This window comes from Oryzias latipes, chromosome 15 (assembly GCF_053564925.1).
Source record: "Oryzias latipes strain Hd-rR chromosome 15, Olatipes_Hd-rR_3.1".
Lineage (NCBI taxonomy): Eukaryota > Metazoa > Chordata > Actinopteri > Beloniformes > Adrianichthyidae > Oryzias > Oryzias latipes.
Genome location: NC_136251.1, coordinates 18,397,904 through 18,412,450, shown reverse-complemented (window position 1 = coordinate 18,412,450; position 14,547 = coordinate 18,397,904). Strand labels below are relative to the sequence as shown.

The window sequence follows — 14,547 nt, the reverse complement described above, 5'->3', positions numbered from 1 at the left end:
TTATGTTTAATACTTTGGCATAAAATTGAGTACACATCTGTCTTATTCTAAAAAAGCATTTTGTCAAGTGTCTTGTCTGTCTTTGCTGCTAATCCTGTTTTCATTAGTTTTGGTAGTTAGTCAAGTGACTTGCCAATCTAACACTTTAAACATGTATATCCTTCCTCTCAAAAAAAATCTGTAGTAGACGAAGCAGTGTTGATTTCTTGAGGTTTTTGCAATGCTGCATTTTCTCAGACTAAGCTTCCATCAGTATCCATACAGCTCAAGCAATAGTAGCATCTTGGAGGCCACAGGAAAGGTAATTTGAGCAAAAGAAAATGATGGCTTCACAAGAACAAGACCGAGCAGTGAAAAGGCGAAAGCAGAAAAGACAGAAAATACATGGTGATTTACGCAAGTCTAAATGACAGGGAATTGTCTACAAACACCTAACTGTGTTATTATATCACCATCAACGGCGAACTGCTCCTCTAGCAGGGGGAAACATGGAGAGGGGAGCAAAGAAAGGGGGAGAAAAGTCACTACAACACACAAAAGAAAACTCCAAACAAGCAATGTTTTCTTTTGCTTCTTGTAGCGAGTGTAAGGCTATCAATTCAACCTCCCTGTGGTTTTTTTAAATGGGACTATTGCGCAGCCCTCATTGATGTTGTATTGTTTGTCAGCTTCCAGGCGGGGCCAGGCAGAGGAGGTAGTATCAAGACGAAGAAGGGACAATTTGATGGATGTTTGTTGATATCTAGACCACTACGGCTCTGATTGCCTAACATTAAACCAGCAATAACAGACCAATCATCCCACTTACACCTCCACAGGCCAAGCAGACGAATTGGATCAAACGGGATTTTTCTCGCCATCACTGTCTTTCTCGTGCTCACTCTTTCCCTCTCTCCTAGTAGCTCAGTCGATTTCTTGCTCTTTTCTCCTCTCTCCTGACATGCTTATTAGGTGATATTGATCCAGGCTGGTCAATTGTCAGCTCCTCTCATCCGCACCGTATTGATGGCATAATCAGTGCCAGAGAGGGGATGGAGGTAGGGACTGTGGTGATGGGGCGCTCAGGATGATAGGCAGATGAAATTTTCTGTCAGTGGGTAAATTATTGGCTGCTAGCTTGTTGACCCACAAAACTATTCATATCTCCTGGACGCACACAACCACACAATCCATTGTATTCATAAAAGCAGGTTCATTTCCAACTAAATGTATATAAGAAATATTTAATGCTGATGCCCAAGTATGCATTGACTATTTTACACGTGGTCTTTGTTGAGTTAATTTGAGATGTTTCATCAGTCTAGTTTAGAGGAGTCTCACTATAACTTTTTTTTATCCACTGTAAAATATTGCCTCATCTTTTTACCAAGACGTCACTAATGATAACATTTTTTTTTTTTTTTTTTTTTTAACAAATTGAAATCAATGTCATTGCCTAGAAGAATAAAAAACGTGTTTGGAAAGTTGAATTTCATTGATAACTAATGATAAAATGTTCTGCAACAAATACAAACAATGTTTCTTTATGGAAGCCTCTAAATGGACATTAATATCCCCTAACCAAGATAAAACTGATAAAATACGGATCTAGCATAGTTAAATATTTCCTCTTAAGTAAATCTTAAGAGGTAGTAATTATTATCCTTGAGTAAAAGCACTGGACTTTGGATTTCATGGTAAATATTTTGCTGCAGAATGATGTAATTTTAATTTTGAATTTTCCCAAGAAGCAGACATGTTTGGGTTAAAGTTTTGCATTCTGTGAGATATCTAACAAAAGGATTTTCTTTGTATCTGAATTCCCTCAGGTCATTTTCTTTAGTTCGCTGGTTCAAAAGTAACTTGAAGAGTTCAAATCTAGCTTTTGATATAAATCCAAATGCTTCTGAATGCTAGTTTCTGGTGGTAGCGAAAGGATAATAATTAGAAGATGAAATCCTATTTGATAAGCAGAGTGTCACATCACATATGCCACTTGTGTTGTGACTGTGCCATTGCCCGTTGAATTCTCCCCTGACTATCCTGCCTCACTGCCCAGCTTCAGGGCTCCGTCTCTGGGGAGAGAAGCAGCTGGCATGGCCTCTCTCTCGCTGGAGGGTTAGCGTCCATCTCATATGGACACTGTGCAATAGACTTGCACACGGCTCATTCTGCACATTAAGGTTTAATCAGGCACTTAGCTAGGCATCTGTTACGGCTCTGTCGGCACAGTGCGTTAAGGACCTGTCGCCGCAGGTTATAAGCCTAACAGATCCGCTCACTGAGAGACCTCTGGCCCATTTACTGGCTGTCTTTACAGCTGGATCTGTCCGGGTTTTGGTCTAAAATTGAGCGACAGAAGACAAACTTGACTGAATGGGAGTTGAAGGGGACAGACAGAAGCAGTGGTGACGACATTATCAGACATGTGAAGCTCGGTCACCTTGGCAGGTTCTTCATTGATCAGAGCACACAGCCTGCCCTGTCCCCAGACACCTGCCACATATACACAGCCCTGTGTATATTGCGCAAGCATTGTTATTGAATGTGACATCAGGAAGTTGGCAAGCGCCACATGAGTTGTTGGTCTGCCCCTGTGTGAGCATGTGGACTTGCACACACTAAATGCGCATTTCATGTCACTATCTTATCACAAAGACATACCCGCAGAAACCCTCTCTTTCCTCAGCTCTCCAGTTTATACACACATTTTCTGTTTTTGCTTCATCACACACCCAGTGTAATTGAATGGTTATTGACAATTTAAAACTTTAGTATTTGTTTGTTTCCTCTGATTGTCCATTTCCATGTTACAGAAGTATTTTTTTCTTTAAAAATATGTTAAATAACCATACTGTTCATATATACAGTATATATTTAAAAATCCCCAGTCCCTCTCAGCTCGGTTCCTTTAACCCAGAGGCCTGGGAGCTTGTGGTTCTTGCGCAGTATCTTATCCAAGATTTTTTCCAGTTCCTCCCTGACTTCCTGGTATTTCACCAGTTTCTCATGTTCCTTCTTCCTGTTGTTGGCATAGCTTGGTACTGCCACATCCACCACAACTGCTTTCCTCTGTTCTTTATCCACCACTACAATGTCTGGTTGGTTTGCCATTACCATCCTGTCAGTCTGGATCTGAAAGTCCCAAAAGAATCTTTGCTCTATTATTCTCTACGACTTTTGGAGGTGTTTCCCATTTTGACTTTGGGGTTTCCAGTCCATATTCAGCACACATGTTTCTGTATATTATTCCAGCCACTTGGTTGTGGCGCTCCATGTATGCTTTCCCTGCCAGCATCTTACACCCTGCAGTTATGTGCTGGATTGTTTCAGGGGCCTCTTTGCACAGCTTACACATTGGGTCTTGGTGTTGTGGATCTTAGTCTCTGTCACTCTGGTGCTCAGGGCTTGTCCCTGTCCTGCCAGGATAAGTGCTTCAGTGCTGTCCTGTAGGCCAGATAATGTTCAGGTTATTGTAGACTTGTGTGGCTTCACGGTCATAGAAAAAAATCTGATCAGGAACAAAACGAATGTCAATGACACTGATCCTTAGACAGATGTGATTTTAAAGAGTGTTGTCTAATGAGCTGAAACTCTTTATTCTTTGTATTCTGCAGAAATTTGTTTTTTTTTATTGGCAAAAACCCTGAATGATCTTTTTTGTCTGGCTTGTAGCTTCTTATCTAGGACACAACTTATGCCTGTTGGCAGAAGGGACACGTCTTCCAGTTTAACAAGTTTTAATCACAGTAGTTTTGACTAATCAACAGAAAACCAAGAGGTAAATGCTTGACAAACACTCCACATATCACCATGCTTTACTGAATTTGTGTTTTATCTGAAAAACGCTTCTTTTGTGGTATTAAAAAGGAATTTCTCTATTGGTATTTATCTGACAGATGCTAACAGGTATCTGTAGTCAGTTCTAGATGTGCTGTCTTTTTCTTTTGTTTCTTCTCTCTGTCCTTCATTGCTAAGTTGAGCGTTCAGTTTCATTCGCCATCAGACCAGAACTAATCTTGACACCCAAGCAGCAATCACAGCCTGGCAGATTGAGCGCTGTTTATTTTTTGTCGGCGTGTTTGTCACGACCCCAGGACCAGAGCGCCACTTCGCATAGAGCCTCGCTCTCTCAGTCATTCCACCTTCCTTTTTTTTTTTTTTTTTTAAATAAATGGATCATATCTTGCCTTTCACTATTCACATTTCTCTTTTTCTATCTCAGCAGTATGATGCTTAATCTCAGTGTCGCTATGTTTTGTGTGATACAGGGCAGCTCCAATGAATTTTTATTCTCTATCTCATATTGCTTTTTTTTTCGACGCCAACACCATTGTGTGTGGGTTTGTGGAGATTAACTTTTGGAAATTTATAGGATACTTTTGAATATTTTAGGCCTTCTGCCAACTTTTTTTTTTTTTTACAGTTTACGTTCTATTGAAATTGGATGATTTATGTAAGGTTTGTAGTAACTTTGTGTTATGTTTTTATTTTGAAATTTATAGCAAAAACATATATAAAAGGCCCAGAATCTTTCTGTTTCATCATGTACACACAGATATGCCAAAGTGCTTTACTGAGATGCAGAAAGCTGTACCAGCATTGAAACAAAGTTACAGTATTAGAAATAGATATTTTTTTTACAAAATAAAACACAACTGTAAGAGTACAAATGGCGCAGCATATTAAACCATAAAAGGGATTAATATACTAGCAGCAAACTTTAAAATAGATCAGTTTTAGCAATCGCTATTTTAAGAATTTTACTTTGGACTTTATATTTTGAATCAGCTCAGACGTTCATGAAACCTTCGAGTCCCTCTCTTTGATTAGGACGGTAAAAAAGCTAATTATGTTGTTAGGGAAACTTGGGCAATGAGACAATAATCACTCCTAGATTTCCTTGTTTGACTTTTCCTCTTGATTACTCTAGACCTAAGCTCTTTAGTAATATTTACCATTTTCTCTTTTACTCTAAAAATATTAAATTTTATTCTTTCATAGTTTGGTAGCATGGAAAAACAGTTGGATTATATTTAAATGTTTGGTATCCCTAAACAGCAACAGAAAGGATTTTATGAACCACAGTCATCAGGTGACAAAGCTAAGAAAATTGAGTGTCATCTGCATAATTATGCTGTAAAAAGTTTGAAAAGTCTGCTTGAGCTGCTGACCTAAAAGGCCATCAGAGGTCCAAGACTCAAACCCTGAGGCACTACGAAGATTTAAGATTTCCAATTGAAACTACACAGCCTCTGCCTTCAGTATAACTCTATCACAAAAATATATGTAGTTAAAACAAGACAGCTTTTTAAATCCAAGTTCACTATAAAAAATAAACAAATATCTATAGTTGTTAGTTAAGAAAACATTCTAGCTGGATTTTATTGAAAGAGGCTTAACAAATAAATATTTCATTAATTACTGGAAACATTTTTGATAGCAGCAAGCTATTTATAACGTTTCTACAAAAAATGGTATGGTAGTGTCTAAATACCAGGTTAATGAGTTTATTTTCAAAACCATATCCTTAACACTGATTGTAGTAAATGTTGACATTTTTAACAGATTGTTCCTGTCTCGCTGCAGCTGTGGTCTAATTGCAGTGGTAATCATGGATGATTGTTGTGTAATTCAGATGTTTAAGATGCTTCTACTACAGAAGGTTCAAGCGTACAGTAGGTAGAAATGCACTTACTTTGAGATGAAAATGCCGGAGCTTACTGAGATGGGGGCACTCAGTTAGCCTTTTAACATTAGCAAACACAAAGCACTCGATGATATTCTTATTGCTCATTGCATAAAAAAAGCCTTTGTAGTAGGGCTGCACGATATGAGGAAAACTCATGATATGCAATATTAGTGATCAATATTGCGATGACGATATAACTTGCGGTATATGAACAAAAAGCAAAACAACCAAAAACATAATTTCCATTTCACTGAAACAGTTTAAAAATATACTCCAAATGACCCTCATCTACATAGGAGGCGAACATCTAACATAAAAGGGCTCCATCCAATTGGTCAACGACGTGAAGGAAGTCCATCTGATTGGTCAAATGCATAAATGGATTTATTTTAATTTGTTAAATACTTCATGCTGCCATTAGATTGTTTTAGTACATTTATGGAATCAATTTATTGCTATTTTTTGCCATTTTTTGCTATATGAATATTACACAGTTTGATATCACAATAACGATAAATTTGGGATATATTGTGCAGGCCTAACGTCTAGTCATATTTAGCTCAGAGTTGTACAGTATAGAACATATTAAAATCCCAATTTAGCTGGTGATTTGTTCTTTAACAAAAGGAATGTTAACGCAATTTCCGCACTAAAGGGCGCATCGTATTATAAGACAAAAAATCAATGGATGGTCAATTTTTAAACTTATGTCATATATAAGGCGCAGGTGTAATGATTAATTTAGCAATGATTCGATTTGATTCCATATTTGTGGTTGCGGATTGATAGTGGTTATTGGTTCATTTTGAATTATCTAATTGATCAAATTCACTGACCTAAGATCGATCCAGGACATCTTTAACCAAACATACAACCAGTGTGACTCAGAGATTAATGCCTGGGTACTGAACTGTAAAGTTTTCCAGTTTCCTTGTGGTGTTTTAAAGATAATCAAGCGTAAATTAAATAAATGTACAAACAAACAAGCAAAGAAGAATTTATGTCAAATTCATTCACATTTGTATGGTCACGTCTTTGCAAAATTCAAACTGTTGATCCTTTTTTCATGCCATCACGCGTGTTGTCCTCTGTGATGCGCTTTGTCATTTTTATTTTATCCCTTGTGCTACTTAAACATTGGGAGTTGGGTCATCTTGACCCCACAAGATAGTGCACAGAACCTTTTTTCTTCAATGATTTGTGATCTTCACTGATTCCATGGATTCCATGGATTACAACAAATCCTCTTCACCTTTATCCACCTTTGTCATGGTAGGGATAACACGTCAATGTAAAAGTGGGGTCATAGGATAGCAGAAGGGTTAAAGCGAAATAAACCTACCCCGTCTTAATCTATGGTATTTTCCAGTAACGATTCGATAATCGATTTATCTAATTTTGAAACCATTTTTTAATGGTATAGGTCGATTCAATACGATTCTGCCTTAGACAGATCAATCTGGTTGGATCATAGGAATAGGAATAGAAATCGATTCATAAAATAATCAATTAATCGTTACACCCCTAGTATTTACAATACCTGTAACTCCCAACCTTGTAAAAACACTTAAAAAAACAACAGACGGATACAGCTAAAACAAGTGTTGCTGTGACTATGCTAACTCCCAGCCTTGTTCGTAACACGTAAAAAAAACCACAGTATGGCATGCTACACGATACATTTTTTAATAAACACTCAAACTTGTTTGCAATTCATAAAAAAAAAAAAAAAAAAGACTGACATTTTGACAGAGCGCTGTATACCTCTCAAAATCGCTTAATCATCAGTAAAAACAAAATGAAGGCTTGTAGGCGCGCTTATAGTGCCGAAAATACAGTAGATAACAATTATGAGAACTTGTATTGCAGACCATTCTGCGGCCATTAAGCCTAAAGATTAGTGGTTGAAACTGATCTAGGTAAGATAAAAGGTTAGAATTTAAAAAATTTCGGGGGGATAAAATGCCTATCTTTCCAAAAGTCAACCAAACAAATGTGGCAGCTAAAGAGAAGCCATTTAGTTTGGATTTCAGTAGTGTTTGAACATGTGGATTTAAATGAAAGGCCCTTCTTGAGCCATATACAGAATATGTGGGGAAACACTGAAACGTTGTCGCCAACTGAGCACCACCATCTGTAAAACTGGTCACCACCAAAACCAGGGACAGGATTCTGCCGGTCTGACAGACAGCTGACATTGTGCCTTTCCCCCCACTGATAACTTGTGGGAACAAATTGGTCGTGTTGGATGATGATGGGGTGACTGGTGTGTTACTGTGAGTGTGAGAGATGGGGAGGATACGAGAGGGAGGGCAGGCAATCACAAAGAACGAGAGGAGCTTACCATCCCACACAATTACTGACCCTGACTGTTCCTGTGTGAGTTTGGACGTGGATCTCCCTCCCTCCCACTCGTCCTACTGTCAGCTCACTATTGTCACAGAAGTCACTTATCACTCAACACAGTCAGTCAAACTTACGTCACCACAAGAAGAAAGAAGGAAGGAACAAAACCCATAAAAAAATTCTATCACTTTTTGTAATCCATAGAAATCTGTCTCTGACATGTCTGGTAAGAATTGTTTGCTTGGGTGCCGTTACTACAACCACCATTTTTTCCCTTTTTTGCCCCAGTATTGTAAAATCAACAACGGTAACCTGACACACATTATAAAGTTGTCACAATTAGTGGAAAAAAATGACCCTTCCTTCGCAGGAGCAAAATTGTTTATCTTAAATGGGATATACAGTACGCTACTTTTACTACACTGCTATGATTCAAGGTTTTACAACAGCAAAGATATTCTCCAGACTGCTTTGATTAAGGATTGTAGAACAAAGTATGATGGTATCATCAGACTCCAATACACGTCCTATTGTGACATGGTGGTTTCTCGAAGACATTTACTTAAATCATTACTGTGGAGACATCGTTTTTCTGCGCAGACATGTTTGTTCCCCGATTTACTCTAATTGTTTGGAATTCTGGAGCTTATGTGGTTCACCATTCTGCATGTATTACAAACTTAGCACACAAATTGTTGGAAAGCCTTTTTGTTTCTATTTTAATTAGCAGGAAAGGACATTTTTTTTCTTATACCGACAAAATTTCCAAAACCTCTCTCCAAAAGCCCAATAAATTTTTTTTTTGTATTGACTCTTGATTAAAGCATTTAGTACTAGCCAGATGCTGGATATTTGACCGTAGCTTAACATGGCTCTACAGTAGATGTTGGCATCAAGAATCGACATGCCATATTTGACTAAAAAAGAAGAAAAAGATTTTTAAAAAAACCTGTAAACGTTTTAAAAAAGCGACCATACCAAAACCTCCAAATAACGGATTGGTATCTAAAAGTGCTGTACTTTACATTGGTGAGTTAAAATGAACATGACCAAACATGTTCCATATAACAAGGAATATTTTGGCTTTGAATGCTAAATGAATCAACTATTGACTCTTGAACACCAGAGGTTTAGCTTCAGTGTTGACCTGTTTTTTGACTATCGTAACTCTTCAACCATTTACTCCAATGTTAAAGGATTAACCTACTAAATTATCTTCTTTATTCAGATTTCAGTCGTTCCTTCCAGAAAACCCTAAATAGGAGTCAATGGGAGAAATTGCTGTTTGGTGTTGGCATTAATTGCAGAAAAAGTTTAGGATGTTTTATTTAATGAGTGGCAAGCCATATCCTCCGCTCTGCCCCTCATCCTACACATGTATATTCCACACATACATGACACCAAGAAACAAAAGAAAAACAAATTTTTTTCAATGGTATAACATTCATTGAAATAAATATTGGGACAATAAAGGAATAATCTGCCAGTATATATTTTCTTACTTTTTTGCTCATTTCATTAATGAAAAAAAACAGCCTTTTCCTTTGACTGCAACTTGGGTTGGATTCTCTGAGGTAAAAGACACACTCAATATTAAAAGTATTGTAATGTTTTTATGGTTACCATATTCTCTAAAATAACTGTCAATCATATGAAAACTATTGGCATTTCTGAAAAGAGCAATTATTCATATATATCTTGAATTTTGTTATGATGCACCTTTAATGTAGTTGAGATTATTCTTTTTAAAGTTTTCTAGATTATGATTTGTGTCGAGGCTGATCTATGGTAAAAAGTAAAGTGCAAAACATTTTTTCTTTAAAAGATTTGTTTTATTGATAGTTCTTCTTTTTTTTTTACCAAATAGTTTATAATAAACGGTTTGTGTTGCTTATAGACCCTAATAAATGCATTGTTATTATTATTATTAGTAAGCTTAGCATCAAGCTTCTACTGTAGAATGCTTTGTGGCGTACAAATAAGGGACCAAAGCAGAAAATAAGCTTTATGAAATTACAGTTTATAATATATATTTTCAATTTTCTTTTTCTTTTCTTTTTTCTCTCTCTTTAAATAAACGATAGAAGCAAACACACAGAAAGGTCAGACTAAAATATACAGAGGCAATCAAATACTGTAATTGAAAAAAATGTCTATTTAAAAATATATACAGTGAAAACAGGCTCATCGTTCTGATTGTAAAGGAAGGAAATAAACATTTTTCACCAAGAGCACACAGACACAAATAGAAATGTAGAGATTGAGGCCTTTCATGGTACAATAATGGACTAAGGGGCCACATCCATTATGTTTCAACATGGCTGTATGAGTGCTCTTTTGTCACTTGCACAATAGATGCACTCTGAAGGGTCCACAAGTAACTTTATTGTGTATTTTACCTCAGATTTTGAAATGTTTTTTTTTTCATTAGTTCCATTTTTTTGTTCTAACTTACGATTTCATTCAGCAGATTGTGTGCTGCTCACCATTGTATTTTTCTTTTTCTTGTTTGATTTCTTTTTTGCAAAAACTCTATCCAAAGTCAGCATCAGTGGCTCCCTATCGGCCGAGTAAAGGTCCTCCCTGCCTGAACATTTGAAAAGAGACATTGGGGAAACGAGGAAATGACCTATGCTTAGCCACACAACATGCTAGCTGTGCTCAAACAATCAGCATAGCATTAGTAGGTTTGTTGAATAGAGCCATCATGGCTGCCAAGCCCTGGGGAGCCACTGATCTGCCTATGGGCTTTATGGAAAATGGAGGTCCTGCAGAGTTGTAGAGGGCCTCAGTAGAGACCGGAGTGGGCTCTTACAGAATCTCTAAGCTGCTCTGGAGCAAATTTCTTTGTGCTCGGTTGCCTTTGTGTCTGCCCTGTATTTTCATTCTGATTTTCCTTATGTTTCCTCTTTTGTAAGTTTTTTTGGATTTGTTTGTAAGTAAAGTTCTGAAATATTCTTTCCTTTAGAGAAAGTGGATTGGCAGGTTTTTAGCTGAAAACTGAAAAAAAAAATTGCTAATGGGACAATGCTTTATCTGGTTTTAAACATAGCAACACATGAACTGTGTAAATAATAAAACAAGCTCAGAAATGTGATGTTTGTCAGTCGTTGACTGGAACCAATTCAGTTTTTTGGTAATTTTCTTTTGCAAAATTATGTCAAAGCAATCGTTCATTTTTTTCAAATCAAACAACTTAAATAGTTTTAAATATTACATGTGGTATGCAGGTTTTGGAGTTAAAGGGCCTACAACATTTAGTCTTTCTATTAATTGGCTTCTATCCCCCTCCCCCCACTTCAGTCAACTTGAGCTGTATGTGTGTATTTTGGTTGTATGTCTGATCTTGTTCGGGTTGTACTGGAATATAATTTTGTATGGCAGTGTAAAAGCTGTACATAAGACAATTAAAGATTCTGATTCTGAAAATAATGTTAAATTGAAGTTTTATCCTCAAAAAATGTTTGAGATCTACTCAAAAATGTGTTTAAGCTTTAACGTTTTACTCTGCAAAACTTTGATGTAATTTTTTTTCACAGGAATTTATGTGGTTATAAATCTATTTGACGGAGCTCTTTTGAGCTCTTTCAAGTGCCATAAAAAATACCAAACTTCACCCCATTCCTTGTCAAAAATGCAGAATGAATGATAATTTAATCAATCTAATTGTGTTACTTAGGTTCTACTTGGGTTAGAACAGTATTTTTCAACCGGTGCGCCGAGAGATGGTAAAGTGTACTGTGGGAAATTACTAATTTTCACGTCTCTCTAAAAACATTTACCGTCACCAGGATATCAGCTCTGTGTTCATCCAAACAGGCCCTGATAAAACACTGAGTAGCTAGGAATATGAAAAATCACAAGACTTTTTTTCTCTGTGTTTATTTGATTCTATTAAAGACACTTTGATTCTTTGTTCCAACTTGGCCCATAAAGTATTTCAGTTCCAACAAAAATAAAAGCCAAAGCTTGTCTTTAGCAGTGTAGCATCCCACGGGATCTGGTGTCAGAAACCAGGAAATTCCTGTATTTTGAGCACAGACAAAGAATTAAAAACATTTGTCATGTCATTGTGTGATCATTCAAAATTATTAAGAAAATGGGACTCTACTGTCTTCATCATGTTGAATTCCATAGTTGTTTTGTTAACATTCAAGGCTGAGACCAGTTCCGGATACAACTGCACCATGAAACCGTCTGGAATCAGTCATTTTGTCTTGACAAAAATTTCAAAAGTATATTGACTCACAAGTAGGTCCTCTGTTTAAGTGTCCTTCTGCCTTAATATTTGCAAAAAATGTATTTTGTGTCAGTCTCGATTCCCATATTTATGCAATTAATTGCTGGTCTAAATAGTACGCTGCCCTGTTGTAAAACACCAATAGTTGATAAAAGACCCAAAAATAACAAAATGCAGAATTATAGCCTAAATTAAAAAAATTATCACAATGATTTACTTTCACACTGGTGTTGTTACTATACAGTGGTGCCTTGTTTATCGCAGGAGTTATGTTCTAAAAAAACCCCACTATAAGTGTAATTTGTGAAGTAGTCATCTTTTTTCCCCTAATAGTTGTCGATGTTTAAGGAAATTACTCCTCACTAGACACTTTTCACTTTAGTTTAAATTCTTAAAGTCAAACATTTATAGAAAAATAAGTCTTGTGTTATGATAAAAACAAATATCGGCTTGTAATCTAATATTTGTGTAAATTTGGCAAATTGATCGCATTCACCTCCACATAGCGTGGAGGAGATTGGATGCCCTACAGCCAATCAGGGCGCATAATACAATATGATGTAAAACAATTACAATTAAAAGAAAAACCTTGCAAAATTGCTTTTGTGAAACAGCAAGGCCGCAAAAGGTGAACCGCAACATACAGAGAGACCAGTGTATTCCTATTTTCCTGCTGACTATTGGCTCTCCTTTGCTGTATTTGGGTTTTAATTTAGTTTATTTCATTTAGCTGACATTTTATCACAGTAGATGCAATTCTAGAAAGATTTAGAGTATAGTTAAAGACCTACATCAGTTCAAAGACTGCATGTTTTCTCATACTAACAAATGTTTGTTGACAATTGGTCCTTTTTTTGGCAGCCATATTTGGATCCTCCTCGATAAAACAAACTTTTGTTGGTCACATAAATTTCTCCATTTGGGACTCCATGGGCACAAGTAAGCTTTTAGTTTGACAAATCAGTTTTTGTAAATGTGTTTAGTTGAGTCTGTATCAGTGCAAAGCTCATTTTACTTTCTTGATATCTATTCTGTACTTTTAGCTGTACAGGACACTGTGTTTACTTCTCAGCCACCTTATTTGCTGGTATTTGCGGTTAAAAAAAATCAGTGCGACTGAAAGGGCCCGCGTCAGAGGGATAAGTGGCCTTTCGTTGCCCCCAGGGTGGGCTCCGTTGGCGTCCATGGGTGCTCTTTGTCCAGAGCTTTCACTGTGATTAGAGCGTTTCAGTTGACAGTTCACTTAAGACCTCCTTTCTGTCTCCCCCCTGCCCTGTCTGTCTATCACAAGACAACCTTGTTCCTTTCCTCTTGCTCTCTTACACTGTCTCTCAGGGTATATTACCTACTCATGTAATACAGTTAAGCTCAGCTAGAAGTCTTACCTCGTAATACCACTTAATTCCCCATGTGGCAGCTGAGGTAATTGCAGGAAAGACAGAAAGGGAGTGGTTTACAGTGATGATGGTGGAAGGAGGTGCAACAGGGAGCAAACAAGGAAAGGAGTTCATGGGGAGATCCTATCCACTGCTGATAGGCGGAGCTGATCAACAACCCAGTAGGATGTTGGTCCAAGTGCAGACATCCAACATGTAAAATCCAAGACATTTTCTAAAAGCTTAAAAAAAGATCTGAAGCTTAGTGTGACAGGAAGAGGAGGGAGGCGGTACTTGAATTAGTTGTGGTATTTGCAAGAACTGAAAGCCTAAGTGCCAAGCCTCATGGGAAAATGCAATGCAACACCACTTAATGTCAAGGTACCCTTTACTGGCTTTCAGACAGCAATCCAACTTTAGTGTGAGTCTTACGACAGAACATCAGAGAAGCTATGTTGAAGCTGGTGAGAGTAGTTCCTTTAAAAACATTTCCAACATGATTTCAATAAAACACATAAATATGGTTTTTGTTGAGCCATGTATATTTTTTTTAATGTCATCATTTATTTATGTCATAGAAGAGCTCGAACAAGGTCTTTACTGTCTCATCCAAAATGGAGCAATGGGAAACTAAAGCCACGATTTACCCTAATAATAAACATGAGGTTTTTCAAGATATTGTCTCATTGGCTCCAATGACTAAAGTCCTTTAGCTAGCACTTGGATGGTTTGCCACTCCATGGATAGAAACTGGAAGGAGAATTAACATCCAAGCTGATGCTAAGGTCTATAGGCTCTTTTCCTACCTAAAACCTTTTCCCAGAAAGATGGCTCAGAATATCCTAGAAGTTAAGGTAATGACTTAAGGAACTTTGCCAGAGCTCAAGGTGAAGGTGTGACTTGTTCACATTAGG

The 14,547-nt window shown here is 37.1% G+C and overlaps 1 protein-coding gene across 3 annotated transcripts in view; it reads left to right on the top strand.

Annotated features, from left to right (window-relative positions):
* Window positions 1–14,547, top strand: part of camkmt (calmodulin-lysine N-methyltransferase) — a 109,035-nt gene that overhangs the window by 48,276 nt on the left and 46,212 nt on the right. The window lies entirely within an intron of this gene.